Here is a 17,693-nt window from a genome sequence, read left to right as displayed (position 1 = left end):
TCTTGCAATCAACGACCAGATGAGATCAGTTACACAGAATATCTATGATCGCCTTATCATCGTGCCGGCAGATAAGAGAGTCGGATATGCTTAGTGAAAAATGCAAAATGATCAGTGAGAAAGTTATAAATAGCACGAACCCCATTTCAATCCATTCACAGCAGCTCCGTAGAGAACTTGCTTGAACAAGATGGAAGGAGCAGCTTCCCATGATGACATTTCTCAGTAGCCTCCAGCGAAATTTCCCTCAAGCAAAACGTAACGTCTGCCCCTAATGGCACACATTGACAATCCACAAAAGAGACAGGGCGAAGAAAGAGAATCCCAGATTTCACCATGCAAACTCTTCAGCAATCGAGTTGCCCTTGTGTCCACCGTACCCTAGTACTCAAAGCAACTGTGTCTGTTGAAACGAGTTCCACTATAACTCCAAACCAATTTGGATGTGATCGAAGCCGATTGGAAAACCAACAACGCCTCTTTGATGTCTGAAAGCACATAAATAGTGCAATTTCTATATTCCCTATCGCATACAGTTCAGCTGAAAATTATAATACAAAAGAATTTTGAACAGGAAAAATCGCAGTTTTAATTTGCAGGAAGTTTTGAAGTTAACTGTGCACATCATATCAACACAGATGTCATTAATATGCTTTCAATGGCTGATGCTATATGGTATGATTCATTAAATTTTAATTTGTGTATTGAATAAAAAACTCATAATTGTACATATAAAAGAATCAAGTACTTTACTACCATATTGTACGAAGTATTAATGTTAAAGATAAGAATTTTTCCACGTCCTGATAAATGATGTATGTATATTAAAATAATTTTTATTTTAAATAACTTAAATACCTTATGTACTCACACACTAGTCATATATTATATTTTTTTATTATACCCATTTATTGCACTATAATATACAATTTAGGAGTTAGGTACAACAATCCATACAATAAAAATGTAATAATACTACAATATATAAGAGGGTAATATAATTTTTAATTTATAATTCATGCAGCTTAAATTTAAATCTTCTGTATAGTACCAATATTCTACCTACTATAAAAAAAATAATAATAAAATTAAAAAAACAATTGTTAAATCAAATAAAATGTATTTTGTATATGTTCATATATTTTTTATATTCATATTATAAATTTTAGTATAAATGTCATAATACTTAAAAATATTTAACTTGTTTTTACTATTTTTTATTCTGGTTTTTTTATATACATATATTATGAATGTATGCAGTAGATATACTAATATTTATTATTTTCTTATTAAAATTTATGATATTTTACAGTTGTTTTATTACCTACAATAATTTTTATAATATATAAATTTTAAATGACATTATCTAACCTATAACATAATATTATTTACCATATATACATTATTGCATGTACATATACATATAATATATATATATATATATATTGTACTTCATTTCATACTACGCGAAATCAGACGGCATTTCATATATTGATGTATCTAAATATTAGATATGTGTCTACATACTTACATACAAGTAGAATGTGCATATCATACAGTTTGTACAAAATATGTTATGTATTTTGCGATTGCTGTACAAGTATAATAAAAATTTCACACCTTTATTTGCATTTTCTGACACCATAGTTCATAACCTAATCTCTTATTTCGGGGTTTTGTCTTGTTTTTTTCTTTTTAAATAATATAGTTGTTTGTATTTGTACATATTTTTGAATGTGCTTAATGCTATATTTGTAAGCCACAATTTTTCATTTAAATTCGCAATATTGTATATTAAAACATTTTTTTTTGTGTTTTTTTGTAGTGTTCAACAGGATCATAAATTAATGTCGCATGTCAACATTTGCAACAATTTTATAGAATTGTGCTAAATATAAACTTAGTAAAGTAGGTATAAAAAAAATTTTCTAGAAAATCCTGGAATATTAAAACTATGGTAAGCATTAAAAAAAAAAGTAACAATGTTGAATACTATTTTGGTATTTGATTAATTCACGTTAGTTCAAAATTGTATAACAACTGAGTATAGATAAAATCATTATAATAATCAAATAGATTAATGACAAAATTATCGTTATAACTATCACACTAATATGAGCAAAACTTACTCACAAATATTATGGGCGGCAACAGTTGTATTGAATTAGAATTTCAAATTTCATATGATCGACGGAAGAAAATTTGTAAAGGGTTTATAGGAGAAAAAAGTTTCTATAACTAGGGTTATACTGTTTATAAGATACATACAGAATTTTTGCATGTAAATACCAAAAATTAAATTACTAGACTTTCAAATCCAAAAAAGAAATATGTATGAGTTTTAAATAGAAAATTTAACATTTTTAAATGCACATAACAAAATATAAATGTACGATTTTCTTAAATTGGGAAAGATCAAAGAATTTTTTTTATATTTTTTTTCTCGTTCTCTCAAAAAAAACTAAAATTAATTATTATTACTATGTAAAATATAAACCATAACACCTGAAAAATTAATTTATATTAAAAGAATAAATCTAATTTAATTACACATAAAAGTTTAAAAATTTATTTCTGACATTTTAATTGAAAATCTCCTACCCTACATCTTCGAAAATAATGTAAATATGAAATAACAAAAGTTACCAAACATGCACTCACGGAGCGAGAAGAAAATTCTCTCGTTTTTAATACAATCGATATCTATTGTTGGTTTCGCAATTCCCGTCTCTCCAAGTCGGATTTTTTTGCATGTTCTGCTAGGTTGGTCAAAGAATGTCCCACAAAAATTATATAGAAGTTAATCGTGATTTTGAACAATCGAACATTCTCAATCTTTGTTACTTGCCAGCTGACTGTTAACTATTTGGTTCAATTGTGTATAAAATCATAAAAAAATTGCTAGGATCCCTAAATGTATGCACGTTTTTACAATATATTTTTTTGAATTTTGTTAACTTACCGGTCTACTAACTACGGCATTGTATTGCCAAGGAAAAATCAAATCTGGCAATCTTATAATAATACGAAAAAAAGAGTGAAAAAATACAATTTATTTAATGGTAATAGTCATGAAAACGATCACAACAACATTAATAACAGTACTCAGAGCACCAGCACCAACAACAACAAGAATAATCATAATATAAAAACCATTTTAAAAACCAATAAATTTGTCAACAAATTAAAAACAAATTTAAAAACAAAAAAAACTTAGAAATAACAAGAAAGAAACTATAAATTTATTTTCCAATATTTGTGTTTTTCTTTGCTCCTACAGTCTGCCTATAATAATTTTGAAAAAGAAAAAAAATCAATTTCGTGGTCTTTAAGTGTTTCCGCGGCTCATGAAAAGTTGTTAATATTATATCATCAAAATGTGAGTCTCAAAAAATAAAGAAAAAAACAAGAGAAGACTAAAAAATTTTATAATAGTTGTTGTTGTCATTTCAATTTAACCTATGCAAGCAAAAACTATTGAACTCACAAGTTCGTAAACAAATATACATACTTTTTTAGATACACATTATACGCTGAATAGTATATAAATATCGAAAATATATACATGTATACATACTCGTATATAACGAGACGATACAAACAGGAGAGGCCAAAAAATAAATATGAATACGTCACAGAAGTATCTGTGCTATAAAAATGTGAAACAAATCACAATACAACGATCATTTTTTAATGTTCCATGAGATTTTTAATGTCGAAGAATAAACAAGACCTTCCAGTTGAAATGAATTTTGACGTATTGTGGAAACAATGAGTGTAAACAATATTTGTGCAATGCAGAGAACCAACCCTCGCCCAAGTTCCTTCCAAAATCGATAATTTTTAATTCCATTACAAATTATCGGGATTGAAATTTGAGGTCATATATTTAAAATAAAAGTGATATTGATTTGAAAATCAGCTCCGAGCTATCTACATTTGTAAGTGCGCCTGTAGGAAAGAGTTTCCTTAGAAGTTAAAAAATATATATAATGAACTTATACAACATGTTGGAAAAAAAATCAATATTTTTCGGAAAAAATTAAAGCTTGGCGTCTGCACAACGGAAAAACTACATTACAGAAAAACGAAATCATGGCACCTGAAGAACGGAAAAGTTGATATACATATATTTTTTCATGCTATAAATAAAAATTTCTTAAATTTCACTGTTTTATGCATAACGCTCCAATACTAAACATAAAACTGACATGGTAACAAGTACTATATAAAAAGACAAATATGTGCATTTGTATAACATTTATATATTTACATACTTACAAATTTTTCATTGAAATTTAAAACTCTCTACACTTCCAGACTAATTCATTTAAAATTCAATGCTTTTTTTCTTTGACAAAAAGAAAAAAAACTTTAACTTCATTCAAGAACCCCTGAAATATGTAAGAATCAAAAAAAAAAAAGAATCAACAAGAAATACGTAGATAATAATAAATTAAATTAGAAGTGATTATTTCAAATCTTTTTCTAATTTTAAGTGGCAAATAAACATTTTTAAAATGTTGACATTAATTTTGTTGATTTCTTTTTAAGTTATTTTGTTTGTTAGCCGTTGTCGCAATTGTTGTTTCTTTTGAACTGTTGTTTTTTTTAGTAGTTTGTTTTGTTGCTTGCAGCTATAATCGTTAATACTTTGAACATTTTAAAACATTTTTCTTATATAATGTTGATTTCATTTAGTCCTCTGTCAACCGATTTTTTTAATATGTGTCCTTATGTATATGTATATTCTAATGGAAATATGTATGAATGCTGCTTTTTTTTACTTTTGAAATTCAAATTGATATTATAGAATAGAATTTTGAGCGATGCACGTACCGACAAATATATATATTACCAAAAACATACATATAACATATACAAATATACATATAACCCACCATTTTGTATCATACCAATTGTTGCATATATATATCATGTATACCTATAGAATTTAACCCATAAATATGTTAAGAATAAAATATCAACATATCAAATTAAAAAACAAAATGTGAAGGAAAAACGCCAAGCGATATGTTTTGTCTTTTAAGTGTCTTTTCAGCTTGGTGTCATTTTATTTTTTGTTTTTAATATTTTTCATTTCTTATTCTTCGTGTATTTAGATATGTAGAAATGAGTATATGAGTATAATCTGCGTTGGTACGTAAATATTGTACTCGTTATATTAACTCAACTTCATTGACATTGACATAAAAATATAAAAAGAAGAATTTTCAATTTAATTTTTCGGTGATGAGAAAGCCCATTATAATGTTTATTATACCAACAAAATAAATTAGAAAGAAATAAAATAGTGACTAGTAGATTTGTAGTGGAATTTTGCAATCAATTGATTGATGCAAAGCAAAAATTTGTGAATTTTTCAATCAACAAGCTAAACTGAAAGTGTTTTCAATAATTCAGTTCCAGTTTTTTCATACATTAATGATAACCAACAGGTATATATTTTTCAAGATTGGTAACATCTTGCAACTAATGTAACTAACGTAGTAATGCAATATAATAATTATTTTAGCATGTTATGGATGTTATAAAACTCCGTCAATTGATGCGCGACGGGAAAGCTGTTCGCCCCATAAGTCTTTAAAAAATGTTAGATTTAAAAAGTACATACACATTTATTAATTTGATTTTAAAAATTTATTAAAATACTAATTTCATTTAGAACTTATTTTGAATTTTAAAATACTATGGCACTAAAAATTTAAATTTTTAATTTCTTTTTAATTTTCCTGTCATGACATTGTTAATAACCAAATCAAAAGCATATACAAAGTAAAATTCCTGACAATTTATTAAGATTTATATAGTATGTATATATAATTTTTTTTAATTTCTCTAAAATACGAAGAAGACATAAGAAAATTTAATGGATTGTAAACAAAGCGAAACAAAAATTGATGAAATAAAACAAAAAAATTAAGGAAATGAGATTTTGAATGGTTTTCATTTCGGCACTCCATTGCGAAATTTTTTTGTTGCTTCTTTATTAATTTGACTAAATTTTGTCTTAACTCAACATTAATAACTATTTATATTGGAGAATTTCATAGCTCCACATTATATAATACACAAAATTTTTGTTAGCAAGCAACCACATTTACTGCAAAAGGGGTGTAATTTGGGGCGCATTAAGAATGCGACAAACTATTCTATATCGCATTTTCTTGTTTTCTATTGCATGACAACTTAAAATTTTTTGATTAATTACACAAATTTTTATTTTGCTATTCTTTTTTTTCATATATTATCCTTGAATACATTTTGTTTAATTAGATTTGAAAGAAAACAGTTGTTGACAATTAATTTTGTCATTTTTAATCTAAAAAAAATATTTTTTTTGTTATTTGTAGCATTTTTAAACAGTGGCTTTCATAGTGTGGAAAAAAAATTGATACACTCAAGAAAACAGCACTGCTGTCTTATGAATGTACATATGTGTTTTTTTTATCTTATTGCTGCTATTGTTCTTATTGTGCTCATGACATACAATAATGTGACTAATTGATGACATTTAAGTGATTTATTTTGTCATTTTCGAACTAAATAAAACGAAGAGAGCAGAATATTTTTTTTAATGTAAAAATTTAATAAAGACAGAAAAAAAGGGTATATGGTCTAATAAATTCTGACACTTTTAAAAGTAAATTATGTGCTGATGGTAAAAATAATTAAAGTTTAATTTTTCTAATTTATATGTTGTGATTTTGAAAACGAATTATTGTGACAATTTTCAAGGAAATGTCAAATTATAGAATGGAATTTTAATGAAGATATTCTTCTCTATACACATTTTTATATTTATTTAGTTATGTACATATGTTTTTCCTATTAAAAATGAAGAGTAAAATGTCTTGAAAAAAAATTAATTCGGAAATATCACAATGAGAATACTTTTAGAATTTGTTATGTCTTTAAAATAACTACAATGTTGCCTTTTTCAAAGCAATAATGATTTTATTTTCTTAACAATAATAATGTAGCTCCTCAATTATTTTGTAAACTTTACTGAAAATGCTTGTGAAATAAAAAGATTTAAAGGATGGTATTCTACAAAAACCCGAAATTGGATGGATTTTTTTTGAGACAGAGAAGAATATTTTAAAAATTACATCAAATGTTCTGATCATTCAGCTTTAACGTTTGTACTCGTATATGAAATATTGTTGGTTTTCAGCTTCACTATAGCGTAATTTAGGGGCTTAATACTTAAATTCTTATCGGAGCTCTGGATCCATACCGAAAGATATCCTCCATAGGATATCCTCTGCGGCTGTGTGGAGTTGTCTTGAGAAATTCAGGGAATTAGGCAAACACCATAAGGGCACTCTATGCCGAGTGCCCGGCCATGTGGACCTGAAAATAAACAAAATAGAAAAGAACTAATGCACTGGCAAGTAGGGGGTTAACTCATCTCTCCATGGCGAGATCAACCACCCTGGAATCGGACCCCAAAAGTTGCTCAAGTTCATCAGAGCGGTAAATTTCACAACTTTTAATTTATAAATAATTTAAACTAATGAATAATAAATCTTAACTAGTCAATATCAAAACTTTAAATTGCATTGCATACCTACATCAATTTTATTTTAATGTATGTACTCGTACATACTTATATACGAACAAACTTTAATTTTGTTGTATGTGTATGTGCTCATATTTCAAATTAAATTATAATAATAGGTGTCCATAAACAGTTTTAAAATATAAAATGTAATATTAAGGAACGACCCTGTTTATAGAATGCAATATATGACATTTAATGCTGTAATAATTTACCTTTTATGACAAATGGTAATTCTTCATTTTATATTAACCCAAAATTATGATCAGTTTAAAAGCGTTTAAATTTAAAAAATAATTATTCATTTCAAAATCTTTCTCCTATGTTATTATTCATTTAACAGCTAGTAATTAATTCATCAACAACTTAATTTTTACATTCAACATATAAAAGTTAAAACATTTTTCTTCTAAACTTACAGGTACACATGCACTACTTCCCTAGAAATTACACATGAATACGTGAAATTTTAACCTAAATGGTAGATTAAATTTTATACAATTTCAACAGGTGATTAATCAATATTTTATAAATCACTATAAAAAATTATAAATGTGATTACAATTTTTATGCTACTTTTATAACATTACGTCTTATTTTAAAACATAAGCTTATTGAACTAATTGAATTTGACTTTGTGGCTTCAATGACCGGAATTGAATGCACAAAACTCAATCAAAGATTAAGTATTTTAGTTGATTTCGACAAATGATCCGGAATCGATGTCGTTGTGGCTTAGGTATTTGTAAGAGTTGTTGCTACTGAGCACTGAACCAGAGGTTGTTTTTTCTATTTAAAAGAGGAGGAGAAGTTTCCGCATAGAGTGAAGTAGTGTCTTACTTTGGTTAAAAAGAGATTTCCACTGCTTGTATCTAATTCTATGCGCCAAGAAAAATTCATGGAGCTGAATCCGCGATAAGCCCCTGGCTTTTCTTCAGAAAGTGAATCTTCGAAAAGTGAAAAGCGTAGTAAGGATTTTAATGGGGGTACATCAATGACTCGATCTGTGTAAGAGCAAAACCATATGTACGAGTAGAAGTTCAATTTACAGCTAATTCTGATTTTATTTTGTGAAGTCCATGACAAAAACTCAATTTGTTAGTATTGGCACCATTTATATTTAAAAAACTCAATATATAACAATAATTGTAATCGAGTCTCATTAATTGTTTATTTTCATGTAGATACCTATTTAACCACAAAATTTTAGATTTATTTTGTCTAATTTTTTTTTTAACTTTGTCTGTATAAATAAGCGTTTACTACGAGTATTATTATTATTATTATTGTAATTGAAAAATTACAATTTTATTTTTTTAATTCAATTGCTGTAGAAAATAAAATGAGAAAAAACGAATTATTAATGTTAATGTTAAAAACGTGCTTTTAAACGCCTTTCTATCTCTTAATATTGTGTTTTTCTCGTTTTCTTTTAAATTCGACATTAATTCTATTTCTTTAAAAATAAAAAAATAAAATAAATGTTATTAATAATAGTTATTTATTTTTTTTTTGTATACATTTAATATTTATTGTAGTAAATATAAGAAAAACTTAACTACTTAATTTAACTTTGTTGAACTATCGTTTTTAATAGAATGACATATTAATGCTTTCTGTATACAGAAAAACTACAAGACAGGAAAACCACAAAATTTGCAATAAAGCCGCAATCATGAAACTAAACATCTATATGAATTGCCTTTTCTTAAAAGAAAATTTCAATTGCTATACAAGAATTTGAATTTGAAGGTTTCTGCATGAACATTTGAACCTGAGTAAAGATTAAATATATGTAGGTATTTGCGTTAATAATAAAGGATTATTGTTGGTAATTTTTTTTTCAGCTCTTTTGAAAATTTTCTATTGTTCGATTTAAAAATACAAAAAAGAATCATAATGGTATGCAAAGGCTTTATTGTCAGTTAATCTTTATTTTACTTCATTAGTTAAATGGAATAAAATGCCGATGGCGTTTGTACTAAAGTTACAAAAAGAAATAGCTTCACTATTTTGTTTGAAATTTTTTGTACAATACGTACACCTTTACTTGCTTCTACATGACTCTGTTATTTAATGAAAATCTAAAACTATAAAATGTCATATAAAGAAATTACTTGATATGGTATTGTTCCGATTCGAATGTACTTTCCGGCTTACTATTCTAATCTTAAAATCACGAAACTTGATAATTTCGTACATTACGTTAAGTGTTTTAATAATTTTTGACATGGCGCATCAGCTTAAACATTTTTCTAATACAAAATTAGGAGAAAAGAGGAGGCACTTGTAAATTCTGTTGGGAAGACTAGGAGAAACCAGTACAGCTGCTGAGAGAACGTGGTGCTCTCATTTGTAGAAGGGAAATACTGGGGGCTTCACTCTCACACTCTTCTTCCGGGCTCTAGTTTATTAGGAGAGTTGCTCTTGAGCAGGTACTGTGGGTACATGCTATGCATTCGTAGCTATCCATTTATAAATTTATGTACGTTATTATTTTATAAATTCAAAGTGTTAATTATAACTTCAAGCTTTCTGCCTAAATTTCGAACATTATTTTTTAAAATAATGCCACCTAATAATAAATTAATTTAAAGTTTAGGTGTACTAAAGTGCATTTAAACTTAAAAATAACAATGTAAACTTTTTATATGTGTTGTTAAACTTTTTGTTTCTTTCACACAGAAAATATTCACACAAAACCATAGCTCAAAATGTCATAATAATTTACGTATAAAAGATTTTTCTTTACAATTTTAAAATTTAAAAACCATTGAATGAAAATTTGAAATTTTTAAGATTGTGAAAAAAAAAGTTGAATGGTTAATTTTGCCTTTTTTAATCATTCGCGAGAAATCATCGCAAAATAAGCGTCATCACGATTATCATAATCATCATATTTTGTATTATAATACATAAGAATTTGCAATATTATTAACCTTATATCAATGGTTTATTGTTGTTACAAAACTAACTTCTTGCATAGTATTTTACTTTTCATACATACATAGTACCCACATAGTTATACAAGTTAAAGTGTGCTATATTGTCTGGTTAGCTTATCTTTTTTTTTCTGGTTCTATTTTTCCTGCGCAGACATTGTTACAAAAAAAAAGAATTACAAATATTTCTCTTTTACAATTATTGTTTAACAATTTCCACTTGTAATAAAATCGACAATAATAAATTATTAACCAAGGTAAACTTAACCGTTGTTTATAACATTCTCTTAAGGTATTGATTGTATACAAGAATTGTTATGTTGTAATTCATAACTATTATTAAGATGTTAACTGCATTGATTGGATTAAATAATAAAGAAGAACAATATAATACATTGGATATTATTTTAGTTCCCGTGTAACAATATGATTTTGTTATTACATAGTACATTAGGCCAATGATAAAAGATCATAATATTATAGCTTATTGTATACGGTATACGGTGTACCTGGTAATATCTTAGGCATTGAAAATCGTTTTGTATCTAGTTCATATACGAGTAGTAACTGTAGAAATTATTTACAAATTATAAACATTATCTGAATTACGCTACCTGCCACTAAATTTGAGGAATAAGTCTGTCTTACACTATATCATCAATAGTTAATAATATTAAATAAACCTTACTGCTTTTACAATCATTTTATTGAGACACTTATCTCTATACCAATGATCGCATGTTACTGCCACAAAACTAAAAGAAATAAATTGTTGTATGGAATAAAAAATATTCAAAAATATTTTTTTTGTATAGTTTATATCGTTAACTATAAATCTTTTAATTTTATTTATTTGCAATTTTGTTTCTCAATATCAAATAATTTGCAATAATTGTAGCAATGTTTTTTTTAAAGGAGTTAACTATTAAAATTAAAATCTTAAAGTAAATAAATCATTTTAAAATGAAATAATGAACAAATTAGCTATTCAACTGTACTTTAACAAACTAAACGAAAACTCAAAAGGAACAAGACAAAAGAACTTGGCAAATTTTAGTTTAAAAAAAGTTTTCCAACATTTTAAATTAACTCAAAAGTAATTATTTAAACATAAGTTAAATCATAGGACTTGACGCAGTCTCCCAAAGTGCACCTTTACGACATTTAGCCCGTTTGAGCCGCGTAGGGCATTGAATTCCAGTGAGCCTAGCTTTAATTTTCAGCACATGAGCATCCGGGTTTTTGATATCCAAAATTTTAAGTAAGTAAACTTAAAGATGTTTAAAAGCTAAATTTGAGATTCTATGAAATATTTATTTGATTTGGTTCAAATTTTAAAAGTAACCTAGAACTTGTCCAAAATTAATTTCAAAATATGAGTGATACCAACATAAGAAATATTTCAATGAATAAATTTAAACACAATTTACACTTTACGCTTAATATTAAACTAATAACTTTAAATTTAAAATAAGCACTTTCCGAAGCTCATACAAAAATTTAAAAAAATATTTTTTCTTTATTTGTAAAATATTATGCAAGCATGAAAAAAGTAAAAATTATCCAAAAATGATTGAGAAATAGATATAAATTCTCCTTTTTTTTTCTAATCTTATCATATCATCAAATTAACCAACTACGTATATACAAGAAATTCTTTAATTACTTGAATTCATGTTGTGATCAAATACTACGCATTAATTCTATGTACATATACATATACTTATAATACTGTACAATATGCCATATACTAAAAAACACTATCGTATACGATATTCAAGAAAACCTACATGGCTACAACTTAACATCGCCTTCAGCAGCTTATATTTACAATTAATAAAAAAAAAGTGGTGTTGTTGTTAATGAGTGCCCAACATTCGGCAATAACAACTTTATAAATTTTCTTAAATTGTTGAAATATTCAATGAATGTCAAACTATCCATAAACAAAAAGAAAATTAAAGAATTAGTTTTTCTAACCAATTTATATTGTATTATAAAGTTACAGAAATTACCAATTTTTATTCAAATTACCATAATATTAATTTTAAATTGTTAATATGTTATTTATATACATATAAGTAAGTATACCTGTAAAGAATTATAATTAATTTTAATTTAACTTAAAGACATTGGAACCCCTACAGCTATTAATTTCCAATCAGACCCCTGATGTTAGAAATACTTATATGAAAAAAATGAGTAAAATGAGAAAAACTACAGTAAGAAAATTTTAAATGAAAGAAAAAATTAAGAATTGACTGCGTAACTTTCCCGACGGTTAAGTAATTTGCAATTCTTCAGTTATAGGTAATAATATTGTGATCTACAAATTCTAGTTATTTAAGTTCTAAAAATTTTTGTTCAAAGTTTACTAATGAAATTAGAAAATTTAAAAAATTACAATAACTATTCAAAACTAAAGTAAAGGAAAGCATTACTCAATAAAATTTGTAGTTAATATATTCGAGACCAGACATTTTAAAGTAATATGTATATATATATCCATATTCCCCTTATACGCTTTAACAAGTCCAATTCTATTTTGTTACCAGACAACAAGTCGACATGAGTACCCGCCAAAAAAAAATATAACCCCACTTTTAACATTTTTGTTTCAATATCGAGAAAATCAAAATAAAATAATGACTGGATGGATTAGCATTTGTATTAAGTTCGACCTGTTGAGAGAATTTTTAAACTTATCACAAATCATAAATAATGACCGTAAATAAAAAAATAAAAATCTCATAATTATACATATTTATAATTTTTTCCCTCTATCATTATATAAGAATATCAAAAAGATGGTGCGCAATCGGTAGTTTGTGTGCTTAACTAAGCACTTTCTTTCTTTAAATACAATAATTTTCATATACAATATATATCTTGTTATCAGAATCAAAAATCTTTTTCAAAAAATCTTAAAAATTTATTTTTTATTATTGAAATAGGAATGACACAGAGGGATTCTATACACACATATGTATAAAAAAGGCTACGCACAGTAGTGGTCTATAATTTTGACATGGTGGCAATTTTAATAACTTCTTGTAGACAAAAAAAAAAGTTGATTATAATATTATTTTGGTAAAGGTAGAGAGAGAGAGAGAGAGAGGGATGCCTGCCAGAATTTAGCTTTGTAAGTATCAAAAATATTTATGTACGTTATTTTTCATTACATTGAAATTGACCAAAAAATTTTATAATTAAATTGTCATATGTCAAATAAATTTTTCGTCTTATTTTTATATTTTCTTATATTTTGTAAAATTCTGATCTCTTTATTCGTTTTCCGGAAAAAGAAAAAAATGAAGAAATTAATACAAATCTATATTACAATAATGCTTTAAAAACCTCTAAAAAAAGGTCTCTCCTCTCCTATTGAACGTCTTAAGAAAAATAAAATATTTATCAACCACAAAAATTAAATATTCCTCTGAACACGTAATACCAAATTCGTGTGTTATTATTAGTTGATCGTTTATATTTAAGGTAAATAAAATATAAAAATAAAACAAACAAAAAAACATTACCACCAGCCATAGTAAATCCAACCATCACCCAAAATTTATAAATTTCAAAAGTGCCCATTCATTTAAGAAATCCCGAAAAGAGAAAACAAAATTTTTAACTTAAAAAAATACCAGATGTATTTGTATTTATTAAAACGACAGCAATAATTCAAGAATTAAGGTTGTGTTCGGAGAGAAAACAACATATTGAACATGACATTTTAACTTTTATAAATTACAAGACAGGTCAACATAAGTAAAACATTAGAACTACTACGAGTATTAGAATTTAAATAAGGTAAGCAAATGATTTTTCTGGACATATTTTATTTTCTTTATATATTTTATATTTTGTACATATACAAATATACATATGGACCTCATACCAATGTTGATAATTATTTATGGAATGTTAACTTCATCACCATACTCATAAATTTTCGAAATTCATTTATAAAATCAGATATAAAATCTTATACATAGGCAAAATAAAAGGCATGAAGAGCATTCTGTTGTGTTTTCTTATAATTTTTTTATTTTAAATCAATTATAAATACCAAGTGTCACATACCGATTGGACACATTAAAAATTTTCTGTTATTATTTAAAAAATCGTATTAGTTGCCTAAAAAAAGACTAATGAGCAATATATGACTGCACTTTGTCGAGAGAGATTACCCGAATTGTCTACATTCTCGAGTGATTGTAAATTGATAGCCTCGGTTATGCAATTAATACAAAAATTAAAAATCTTGTTTTCAAACTACTCTTAAATTTCCGTCTAGATTTGTAGCAGAATCTCACCTCATCTCTTCTCTTGAAGGATTACTCCTCAATTAAACAAAAAGTCCATTAAGAGCGGCTATCTAGAGCTGAATCCTTTAGAAAGACAGAATTGAAGTTAATTTCCTATTTCACTTAAAATCGAATATTGTAAATTTTTAACTCCGCCCACAAGAATCAAAGACATATGTTACCACGACAACTTCCAGAACATCCTGTACTTGGTTATACATTCAAAATAAATGTCATATTTCTTATTTTTTTTCTACTATTTCTGGTCCTTCTTCAATTGTCTTCTGTTTTACGAGTATTTTTTTTCTTTTATTATTTTTTTGAAATGACAGTTTCACAGCGGGTAGTAGGTGACAAGAACACTATAAATTAACCAGTGCTAACAAAATGTGTCCATTAACTTAACAAGAAAACTATTAAATGATTTTTAGTTTTGGTCCTTTGTCTATATTTATAGATATGTACACACTATCATCCGCACCAAATACATTTATGTGTTAGTACATCGGGTTGGTATTAACGCTTATGTAGGATGAAGCCATATTTTATTGCAATTTACTTTTTGAGATAAATGCACATACATACTCGTATTCTTCTAAATTAAAACTGTCCAAAGAAAGGAAAAACTGTATTAGGACTAAATTATAGTGAAATGTAATCTTTATTATACAAGAAGGAAAAACATTTTATAACCATAAATACCTTACCCGTTTCGTTTGGTGTCGAATATCCAAATTTGCTCCTAATCATAATTATATGACAAATATATTGTCTTATGCTTTCGTATACAAAGATACTTGCTCACAATATGTGCATTGTGCATTCACATAAATTTAAACGATAAAACTAACATAATTTAATTAAGAAAACTTTGACATGTGAAGGTATGTTTAGACTCAAGGCAGCCATTTGGAAGAAATTTTAATATAAAATGCACCTGTGAGTGCATATTATATAACATGAGCAAGTTATGTATATAAAATATTTACTTATAATTATATAAGATATGCGAGACCCAACTTAATTTCCGAAACATGGTTGTATAATGTAGCGAAACACTAATAAAAAATAACAAAATACTTAGTCGAATATAACTTTGTTGTTTGAAGTGGTTTTTCTTAGTTATTTCTTTTTTTGCATTTAGTAAAAGCTACTAATATCGCTCTAAATTTTTAAAAGAGGTTTTTTAATATTTAGTTGTTTGTATGGCACAAATATTAATATTTTCTAATTTTACAGAAAATATTAATATTTGTGCCATATTATAGCATTATAGCAAATTTTTATACGATACTATAGAATATGAGGCTTATAGAAAATGAGACTAAAAGAAGAATATGAATATTATAGAAAATGAGACTTTTAAAATAATTGTTGCACTCTTCAATTCATTCTAAATTTTTTAAGAATTTTTAATTTTAGTAAAGCAACAAAACGATTTCGGATTCTATATCATAATCGCCGAGCCTGAATGACATAATTAATTTACATATTTATCAAACTGAATCCGAATCTTTTTATGTAAAAATGTACATAAAATTCTAATGAACATCTTACTTATATTCAAAAAGATTAATGATCTAAAAGGATCAAAATTGAAAATTTTGAGAAATTTAAGCATTATACCCGATTAAATCTATGGGGAAATAAATTATCAAAAAAGGGAAACTAATATTTTATTAATCGATAATAAAATTTACAATTAAGGATTCGAAATCGTTCTGTTCTTTGGTTTTTTTTCTTGTACATATAATTTAAGAATTTAATAGGTTATAAATGTGTCACTTACCCACAACTTAATAAATTTTTTTTTCTTGTTGAAAATTTAAAAATTTATTATTAATGGCGATTTCTTGATTAATACTTTTGATTTTCTTTTTTATTCTCATATTCTTCTTAATTTATACAAATCAACACCAAATTTTTATGATCGATTTTTTTTTATTTTAAAAATTTAAAGTAGGTTTTATTTTTAATGGACTTGACTTTTAATGGCACAATTTTTATTATACCGTTTAAACTTTATTGTTTCACAAAAAAATAAGAATTTTAAGTATTAGATTTAAAAATTGAGATTTCATAAAAATAAAGCCATTTCTAATAATAAGAGATTTAAGATTCTATTATAAGACACCATTTGAATTTTTAACACTGAAAGTAAAGGATATATATTTCTTTTTTATTAAAGGAATAAAAATCTTAGCCATTATCAGAATGATTTATAGAGTAGACTAGTAGAAATTTTAATAAAAGAGCAGAACAAATCTTTTACTTTTTCGATCGTAAAATCGAAATTTTTTATTGATATCGAAATCGTTTTCATTTTTAGGGAGGGTGCAATTTTCAATTAAAAATTTTATTTTTAAATATTTGAAGCTAATAAAAAGAGTTAAAAATATGGTAAGGGAAAATATTGTTGAAACAATTTTGATTATTAAATTTTATTTTGTAAAATATAAATTATTTTACGATCTAAACCTGCATGCTTACATTTTACATTACCACAGTTGAATATGTACATATATAATAACTAAATCAGTATAAGTTTGTCAAATGTCAAAATAATCTACAAAAATTTTCTTATTCTTTTTCTTATTTTACCCTAGAATGAAAAAATATACTGGTAAAATAACAAACTTTTACTTAAGAGCTGCATTATAATTAAAAAAGTTCCTAATAAGAACACAATGTTCATGAGTGTGCTACTCATATAAAGTATGAGAATATTACCGATGTATACAGAAGCATGCTTATGAATATTTTTAATCATAAACTTACATATAAGACTTTGTTTTCCTCGTTCACTTTCTTTCATCTTAAATGAAAAACTGTCAGCAACATATTGAACAAAAAACT

This window comes from Condylostylus longicornis, unplaced genomic scaffold (genome assembly GCF_029603195.1).
Source record: "Condylostylus longicornis isolate FDR11 unplaced genomic scaffold, ASM2960319v2 ptg000005l, whole genome shotgun sequence".
Taxonomy (NCBI): Eukaryota; Metazoa; Arthropoda; class Insecta; order Diptera; family Dolichopodidae; genus Condylostylus; species Condylostylus longicornis.
This window is presented reverse-complemented; position numbering follows the sequence as displayed.